The sequence below is a fragment of the Monodelphis domestica genome, chromosome 1 (genome assembly GCF_027887165.1).
Source record: "Monodelphis domestica isolate mMonDom1 chromosome 1, mMonDom1.pri, whole genome shotgun sequence".
Taxonomy (NCBI): Eukaryota; Metazoa; Chordata; class Mammalia; order Didelphimorphia; family Didelphidae; genus Monodelphis; species Monodelphis domestica.
The window spans coordinates 150,994,898-151,005,497 of NC_077227.1; positions in this window are offsets into that span (position 1 = coordinate 150,994,898).

Consider the following 10,600-nt stretch of genomic DNA (forward strand, 5'->3'; position numbering starts at 1 on the left):
ATCCTCCACACTAAGGGACCTTAGCTACCTCCCCAAAGACTAGCAACACTTACCAATGAAGGCACAATCATGGCTTCCTTAGACTTTTCCATTCGATCTGTATTCAACCCTTCTTTCTATTTCATAGACATTTATTAAGCATCTACTATGTGTCAGACTCTGTGTGAAGCACTAGGAATACAAATAAGAAAAGGAATGGTAATCCCTGACCTAAAAGAGTTTGCAGTCTAATGGGGTAAGAAAACATACAAATGGAAGCTGAAAAGCTGGCAGAGGGCCAGCAAGGGGTACCCAGGAAGGGGCATGAGGTTCAGAGCTAAAACCAAGCAGAGCTGCTGGTGGAAAATGGAGAATTAACCCTTCTCAGACTGTTGTCTCCCTCTATTAGAATGAGACCCTTGAGAGTCCATTTAGTCTCACTTTTCTATTTGTAATCTCTAGTACCAAGCACAATAATTTGAATGTAGGAGGGTAGAGATAGGACTTAGACCTGTCATTTCATTTATATAGGAAATTCCTGATGGAAGAAAATCATTTAACTAAATGTAGGTCATCCAGAGTGGCCTAGAGCTAGGCATCAAATGACTTGCCCAAAGTCACACAAGCAGAATGTATAAGAGGTAGATGTAATGGAGGATGCACTCTCTCTTCACCACTTCCAGAAATGTCAAACACACGGGGCCCACAATATTTTAAAATGGGATCCAAACCAGATTAAAGTGTAATTGGCAAATATTCAGCTAACTAAAAATGTAATGAAATAATATGTAATGATTTAATCTATAATATAAGGAATTATAGGAAGTATGCTTTCTAGAATATGTAAAATAAATATTGTAAGATAAAATGTAAATAATGTACTTTTCTAAGTAAATATAAGGCCCCTGGCCATCTTCATAGATGGATTGGTGGCCGCCCTTTCTGTGGCTCCTCTGGTGACATTTAGAACTAAAGATGTTGCTGACCCTTGTTCTAGATACTGTTTATGACAATATCTAATGCTACTGGTTATATGATAACTGACAGTATGCAGCCATGGAAATAAGTAGTCCCTTACTCATAAACGACAGTTAAAAATAGTTTAGTGGATGAATGTTTGGCTGAGGAGAACAACTAGGATGCCCAGAGTAGGGAAGTATTGACATGGACTCTATGAGACACAGAATCCATCAATGCCACATTTCTGGCTGCACTATGAGGCTTAAAATAGGCCCATGTGGCTACGATAGAATAGAAACAGGAGGGTTTATGGGGAGTTAAAAGCTATTAAGAATATATTCTACAAGATGTCTCTATGTTATTTATATCCTATGCCACTGATAGTATGCTGTCTACATTTTTACTATGAAGTCACTCTATCTTTCCAGTCTATTCTCATACTACCCATTTTCCACATATTTTATGGACTGTCCAAATCAAACTGTTCCATCCCCAAAATATTCCCTGTGATTTCCCCTCTTCGTGTCTTAACTTATGTTGTTTTCTACATCTGGAATATTCTAATGCCACCTTCTTTGATCTCTTTTGTGTAATTTGACAATCCATTTTCTCTCTTAGACAGGACCCTTAGTTTTGGTCTCTTTATTTTGTTTATTTTTGTTAATTTTATTTAGTCAAATTAGAATATTTTTCCTTGGTTACAAGTCATGTTCTTTTCCTCCCCTCCCCCCAACCTCTCCTGTAACCGACCCACAATTCCACTGGGTTTTACATGTGTCCTTGATCAAAACCTATTCCCATATTGTTATGTTTGCACTAGGGTGATCATTTAGAGTAGTTTTGGTCTCTTTAATGAAACATCCTGTATTATTTTGGATTCAAGTTATTTTTAGATGTGTCACAAACTCCTGATAAACTGTTTATCCTATTACAGAAGCAATGGTCTTATCTGAACTATGTAGTTTCCTTAGTACCTTGCACAGTATTCTGTATATAGTAGGTGATTTAATAAATGTTTGTTTAACTTAATTCTAAGAAATATTATATCAATAAAGAATATAATTTAGACAGTATATATCATATTTCATGATCACACACAACTGAGTTTTCTTTTTAAAAATCTAATAATCCACAGGTAGATTTATTATGACCGTACACCTTTAAGTAGAAATCAATGATGGTTCCCAAGATGCAGCAACAGAGGTCAAAGACAAAGGAGGAATAGATGTTGCTGTTAGTGAATACTGTTATGTGTTGTGATTGAAATAATAGAACTAACTCATCACTTTAAGAAGGAATACAATTAAATTCAGAAATTTTATTCCTCTGGAATGATTAGGCTACCTAATCAACTAGTTCCTAACTAGTTCTTATTCAAATATAATAGGTAATTTTAGTTTAATTTGCTACCCTCCCATGATCTTTATACTTTTAAAAGAAGTCTTCCATGTCTTATTACAAAGCAATGATTCTCTTGATGAGAATTTCAGGCAAAAATACATAGAAAGATTTCTGGAGGCAAGTCAATCTCTGAATATCTCCAGGGATCTGATCTTGGCCCTGTGCTGTCTAAAAAAATTGTCAATGACTTATGTAGATAAATGCAGAGATGTCATACTTATCAAATTAGCAGAAGACACAGAACTGGGAGGAGTAGCTAATATATTGAATAATAGAGTCCACCAGTCAGGTATGATATTTCAAAGAATATAGACATAGCCATACTCATCTTTAACCACAGAGTTTATTGGTAACATAAAGCACTGGTTGAACATATAATCACACAAAAAGTAAATGAGGAGACGAATTCCATTACACTACTACTTTTGGACCCCATCAGTGGTGAGTCATTCTAACCAGACATAACCCAATGATAGATGACCCAAAGGCTGAAGGGTAATATAGCTTTGTGGCTTCACACTTAGAGAAAAGGAGCTGGCACTCTTTATAAGTGCACCAGTCTGGTATAAGAAGACCCCAAGTATCTTTGGATGCACCAATCATGAACAGTGTAGATGCAAATAAACACAGGAATTAGTAAAATCTCTTTCATGCATCTACTATTAGCATTTGTTCCAACTGTTGTTGTTTTTTTTTTATATTTCCCTTCATCCCTATGAAGAAAAGGATACAGGCTTACCAGTCAACATACAAGGTCAGAAGTGAAAAATATAAGCTAGAATATTGGGTTGAATTAAATCTGAAACTTAATGGGGGATGAAGGTGCCTTACACTCAGTTTTAGAAGTATCAACTTTGTAGGTACAGGATAGGGAAAGTATGGTTAGAAAACAGTTATTTTTTAAAAAGAGGATTTAATGGCCTGCAAGCTTAATGTAAGTTGAGAAGAGGCTGAAGCTAAGAAAGTGAATTCAATCTTGCATTGCATTAGGAGAGGTGCGATGTCTTAGACTAGGCAAGTAAGAGTCTCATTGTATTTTGACCCAGCCAAACTACATCTGAAGCATTTTCAGTTCCTTATGAATGGGAGAATGTACAGAAGGAGTTGAAGGACCTCAAGTTAATGCCATAGAAGAATTGACTGAAGGAACTGAGTAGAACTAGAATAGAAAAGAATTGATTACATGTTAATTATGAGACTATGTGGGAAGGGGCTGAATGGAAGAGATTAGATAAAATAGCCATCTTCAAATATTTGTCATTTGGAAGGAGAATTAAACTTGTTCTATTTGATTTCAGAAGGCCCAACTAGGCACAATGGATGCAAATTACTCTCAGGCAAATTTAGGTGTGATGTAAAGGGGAAAACTACAAACAATTAGAGCTATCCAAAAATGAAATGGTCTGCTTCATCAGAGAAAGTCTTTATCTGGATTCCCATTTGTTGGGTATGCTATAGAAGAAATTCCAGTCTACATATGGAATGGGACATCACACAAGATGGTCTCTGGGGTACCTTCTAGATTTGAGATGTTACAATTCTTTGAACATCTGATTGGATATAATATGACGATGTTAACATTTTTCAGTTCTACCACAAGGACAACTATCTTTCCTGTCTGTGAGTAGAACTGAACCTTCCTATGTTGTATAAATAAACATTCAGTTCTATAAGGAGACAGTGTCAACAACCATAATCCTCTCTCTTCCCCTGCAAAACAAATGTTCTTACATATGTTACTATGTTGAGGATCATCAGTCCAATTTTAGTATAAGCCCAGCTCTGATAACCTGGAAATTTTGTAACTTTGAACAAGTCACTTAATTTTTCTGTGTCTGTTTTATCACCTGTAAAATGGTGGATGTGCCAGGAGTGAACTGGGGAGGTTGCTTCCAGTTCTAATTCTGTACTCCTACCTCTAATTTTTTTTAAAATCCTTACTTTCCGTCTTGGAATCAATACTGTGTTTTGGCTCCAAGGCAGAAGACTGGTAAGGGCTAGACAGTGGGGTTAAGTGACTTGCCCAGGGTCACACAGCTGGGAAGTATCTGAGACCAGATTTGAACCTAGGACCTCCCATCTCTAGGCCTAGCTCTCAATCCACTGAACCACCCAGCTGTCCCCTCCTATCTCTAATTTGAATAAGTGATCCTTCAGATATGAAACTGAGCAATGGAATCTAGGAACTGAAATTTTTACCTGTGCTATCAGTATTGATATGGGAGCCCACAATCTCTCCTCTGGCATTAGTCACCATTAGTACTATGCTTCCTGGACAGAGTAGATATCCTGTAAATTATATATTTGGTGCAAAATTAACAAAGAATAAGAAAGATGAACACTGTCCAAAAATCCACTTATGACTTATCGTGTGTCCCAGGAAAATGCAGAGATATGGGATGCCAATTTGCTCTGAAACCCACCTAACATGTACTCTGAGAGGTATGAAATTAGTATCCCCCTCTAATATTAGGTCAAAGTCTTTTGTGGGAGAATTAGCAAGTTTCCATATTTTTAAATGTCAGACCAAAGACCCATATCTGCATAAGCATTTGAATCTAAGGTCAAAACGTGACTTGAAGGAACCTAAAAAAGTGTTTTGCTTGGGTAAAATGTGATCAAAACACATCATCTCAAGAGTCACAATATATATATCATTTTAATATTAATAATGCCATTTTATATAAAGCTCAATTCTGGGAATAATTCTATTAAAACTATAAAGATTTTTCATACAGGGAAAAATGTAAAATATTCACAATGTGTCAGAGAGAAGGAAAAGCAACAGTATCACTAACACAGAAACCAATTTCTTTTCTTTGCAGATATTTAAGGCAGCCACGCAATCTCAAAGATAAGAGAACAGACTGATGAGCAAAAGGAACACTGTTTATGAGCCATCTATCAAAACGCTAAAAGTAATATACTCAAAAAACCTTGCATTTTCTATGTTTGGTCACTGTAAATGAAGGCATGAAAACTTCGTGAAGGATACTCAGAACAAAATTTCCTAAATTACCACCTAGTCAGGAACACATCTCCATTTTTTCATAGCTCCTTTCTGTTACTCAGTCTCATTATGTACCTAGTGAAACTGAAATAAGTGGGGAAAAGAGGGTCATCGCACATGCAACAGTTCTGGTGATGCAAAAACAGCAATACCATCCCTACTACAAGTGAGACTATCTTAACAAATGGTGATAAATGAGACTGATGAAACCTTTCAGTCCCCATGACATTATTGCCCATGCTGATTAGATAGACAGGGTCACAAAGTAGAATCATTTGGCACCATCTTTCTTCACCATACCATCCTTTTCAGATCAGGTACCCAGAATAAACTCCCGGAATCCATATTAGTTTCATGTCATGGCTCTCATTTCTAACCTTTATTCAACTTGCCAGGGTTTGATGAATGGGTCCTTTAGTTCCTTTTGCAGAATGGTTGCTTTCTTCAGCAATGGTTTTAAATATACAACATCTGCTATGTCTACTTTCTATGCCAAACAAATGCCACATCCATGAGGACACTTGTGTGCAGCTAACACCTTAATAAGTCATACTTTCTCAAAGAGCTGGGGATGGTTTCAGATTGCCAGTGCTATTGGCAAGTAGTTGTTTGGCATTCTGGAAGTGAAGGCTATATTCAGCAAGTACTTAACAACATCAAAAAGAGTTCAAGCTGTCAAAATTCATCTCCCAAAGTCCAGTTTGGTTATCTCAATGAAGAGGATTGCCTCATCCAAAAACTGGTTTGGTGGAGAATCTGACTTCTTAAGTCAAGTTAATATTTGTTAAGTAACTACTATGTGCCAAGAAATGTGATATATACTGGACATACAAATAAGGGCAAAAAAATAGTTCTTGCTCTCAAGGAGCTCACAGTCTAATGAGAAATAAAATATGTAAATAATTATATAAAATAAGATTTATATCGAGGACAAATTAGAGATATTCAAGGTGTTAAGAGAAATATGGAAAAACTTCTTACAGAGGGTAGGATTTTGGGTAGTTCTTGAAAAAGCTAGAGAAGCGAGAAGTAGAGATGAGGGAGAGAGATCTAGCCATAAGGGACAACCAGTGAAAATGCCTAGAGTCAGCAGATGGAGTGTCTTATCCAGGGAATAGCAAAGAATTCAGGGTCACTGTATCACACAATATATGAAAAGGAGTAAAGTATGAGAATTCTAGAAAGGTAGGAGGGGACCAGGTTCTAAAAGCCAAAGAGAGGGGTTTATATTACATTCCATAAGTGATATAAAACCACTGGAGAATTCTGAAAAACACTGGTGTATACATAACCAAACCTTCACTTTAGAAAGACCACTTGAACAGCTCAATAGAGAACGACCTGGAGAAGGGGCACTCATGGCAGGGAGAACAACCTGTAGACTATTGCAAACATCCTTTTCTGAGATGGTGAGTGCTTATGCCCTGGAGGTGGCAATGTCAGGAGAGAGAGGAAAGGAAATTGAGACAACTGTTATAGTTGTCCTTCTTTAGGAATTTAGCCATGAAAAAGAAAAGAGATCATGATGACTAATGGATATGGATGATGAAAAGAAAAGATTTTTGAGGATAAAAGAAATATGAGCATATTTATCAGCAACATGGAAGTAGCCAGTATAGGAAAAGATTAAAGAGTAGTGAGAGAGTAAGGATAATGGAAGAGGCAATCTATTGGAGAAGACAAGCTGGAAAGAGATCACTTGTACATACAGAGGATATTGCTTCAGCAAGAATGAAAGCTACCTCTTTATGAGAGATAGGAGTAAAGGAAATTGTGATGGAGTAAAGGAAATTGTGACAGAAGGTGTTTGGATAATATGTGATGAGGAGAAGAGTAAAAGATGAGGCTTGTAACAAATGGCTTCATTTTTTTAGTGAAATGAATCAAGGTTCTCAACTAAGAGGATGGAGTAAGAGGAGCTATGGGGCCCAGTATTAAAAGGTTACCATTGGGTTGAATGGGATACTGATTCAATTATGGAGGTATAAAAGGGTTGCCTTTCTACATCAAGGGCCCTGTTAGATTATGTAACAAAATTTTAATCAATGTAATTTTGTAATTTTTTCCAGCTTCTTTTAGCACTACATGATAGAAACAATACAGTGGATGATTATGTTGTTGTTATTCAGTCATTGCAGTTGTGTCTGCACAATGATCTTTGTGATCCCATTCAGGAGTTTTCTTGGCAAAAAACTGGAGTGGTTTGCCATATCTTTCTCTAATTTTACACTTGAAGAAACTGAGGCAAATAGGGATAAGTGATTTGTCTATAGTCATACAACTAGTAAGGATCTGAGGCCAGATTTGAATTGAGGAAGAGGAGTCTTCCTGAATCAATGCCCAGCACTGTACCACCTGCCTGCCCAAACATAGTAGATATTATAAGTAATGGAATAATCCAAGGCCAAGACTTGGAAGAGCAACGTCTTCAATAGGATAAGGAGACAAAGTACTAAGAGAAGAAGATAATATGGAGGTGAGCTCATTCGCCAGTGAGAGCAAAGATGAGGAGTGCAGTCTGGGAAAGAACTGAGAGGCAGAAAGTTTGTGGATCATAGTGAAGGTGAAGACCAGGATTAAGTGGGAAGAAAAGGGAATGAACTATGTCTTTTAAAAATATTAACTCATTTGATACCTGTAACAATCCTATGAGGAAGGTACTGTTTTTATTCACCATTTTACAGTTTGAAGAAACTAAAGCAAATAACATTTAAATGTCTTGCCCAAGATCATATAGTTAGAAAGTATCTGAAGCCACATTTGAACTAGTTTTGGTTTTTTCTCTGATTCCAGTCATAACAGTCCTTTATGAGGAGATGCAAGAAAGGGGCATAACAACAGATTATTATCAGAGAAAGGAATTTCAGAGTTCATGAAGTGATAAAGTGGAATTGTTATGGACAATGTCAAAATCTCTATGTATAGGTGACATGAGATGATAGGAAATGATTTAGGAGGCTAGGGTATTGAAGGAAGTATTAATAAAAAGGATAGGAGTTGAAAGGAGAGAAACACTGTGAATCAGACACTGAATTCACACAGAAAAGGAGAGTATCAGGGGCAGCTGGGTAGCTCAGTGGATTGAGAGCCAAGCCTAGAGATGGGAGATACTGGGTTCAAATCTGACCTCAGACACTTCCCAGATGTGTGACCCTGAGCAAGTCACTTAAGCCCCATTGCCTAGCCCTTACCACTCTTCTGCCTTGGAGCCAATACACAGTATTGACTCCAAGACAGAAGGTAAGGGAGAAAGAAAGAAAGAAAGAAAGAAAGAAAGAAAGAAAGAAAGAAAGAAAGAAAGAAAGAAAGAAAGAAAGAAAGAAAGAAAGAAAGAAAGAAAGAAAGAAAGAAAGAAAGAAAGAAAGAAAGAAAGAAAGAAAGAAAGAAAGAAAGAAAGAAAGAAAGAAAGAAAGAAAGAAAGAAAGAAAGAAAGAAAGAAAGAAAGAAAGAAAGAAAGAAAGAAAGAAAGAAAGAAAGAAAGAAAGAAAGAAAGAAAGAAAGAAAAGGAGAGTATCCTAGAGGTTGACAAACAGTTATCAGAATCTTGATTACTTGGTAAATATGGCCGGGGGGGGGGGGGGTGGGGGGGGGGCAAAAAGAGAAAGATTAATGAATAATGGTCATAGAGCTTGGAAGTTGTGGTGAAGCAAGGGGTACTGTGATGGAGACTGGCATTAAAGAAAAAGTGCCAGGCTGAAGAGTGTGTGGAATTGATCTCCTCATTGGGGAAGGAGCCCCAGGAGATTGAAATCTTAAAGGCGCAGAAGATTCTGGCTAGAAGAGCAGTTGGTTTCTCAGTCAGGAGAAGCCAAAGAGAGAAGGTTGAATAAGACTTTCTCCTGAGGGTTACCCACTTTTTCCTGCTGGTGACTGGAAATCCTTCCCCCCCCCCAATATTTCCCAATTGAAAAGACTCCCTGAAGAGAAAACCTGAGAAAAGACATTTTGAATCTCTGTCAGACTTTACCTCAGCTCCTGTGCCCTGGGTCTGTACGGTGGCCAAGGGGTCAAACCCAGGGTCAGCCAACTTGACTTTCTCTCAGGGGGCTCAGGCTGTCAAAGCCTGAGTTCCCCCCAAACTCAAGGAGGGAGGGACAAGGGTTTTGGATAGAGACAGGGATTCCCTTATTCCCACTTTCCTTTCCCACTTTTTCCTCTGCCAGTTATTCCTTTGTATTATCCTGATTTTATCTTTTCCCCAAGCTGTGAATCAAAGGTGAGTGAAAAGATCAAGGGGAGAACTATTGATCTCAAGTAGTGGAGGGGGGACAAGAGGGACAAGAGCAAATCTGGAAGAGCAGCCATAGCTAAGGAGGGAAGGCAGAATGGGGAAAATCTTCAAGCCTTCTCTCCTCTCTCTGAGCCAACCCTAAACATCAGCTGTCCTCTTCTATACCCTGTTCCCTTTACCATCCCCAAACTCTTTTCTCCATTATATCTGCTATCTCCCCTGAACCCCACTTTGAGATGGGAGATCTCCACTCTTTTTCTCTATATGTACTGAAAGACCAAACCTTTTCTCGATTACAGCATTCCAATTCCCTCACCCTGACCAGTGAGTTTCAGGCATGGGGTGGAAGTGAAATATGAGTGAAAGTACAAGTACCAGAAAGGTAGCCCAGGGATGTGATGGTAACAATTGGCCACAGAAAATGAAAAGTGCAAGAAAGAAAAAGTTTTAAGAGAAATGCAAGTTAGTTTCCTATAGAACAGACATTTCCAAATATGAGAGGGAAGGAATAGATTAGATTTTCATTGTTGTTCAGTCATTTCAGTCATGTTTGACTCTTTGTAACTCCATCTAGGCATTTCTTGGCAAAGAAACTAGAATGGTTTGCCATTTTCTTTTCCATATCATTTTACTGATGAGAAAACTGAGACAAAAAGAGTTAAATGATTTGCTCAGGGTTACAGAGCTAATAATTGACTGAGGTTGGATTTGAACTCAGGAAGAAGCATCTTTCAGACTTGAGGCACAGCACTCTATCCACTGTGCCACCTAGCTGCCCCCAGGTTAAACTGGATGAATTTTAATATTCCTTGGAGCTCTCAAACTCTGTGCAGTTAAAGCAAATTCAAGGAAATGTCTAAGATAAGTATAATGTCCACAGTGAAGTAAAGCAGTAGTTACCCTTATTCCAAAAAAGTGACAAGTTAGAAATCTGTTGACTGCATTTGTTGAAACATCCACTAGGTAACAAACACATAGAGACTTAAAAATATTTGGAAGATTCAGTGGACCTGAAGGTT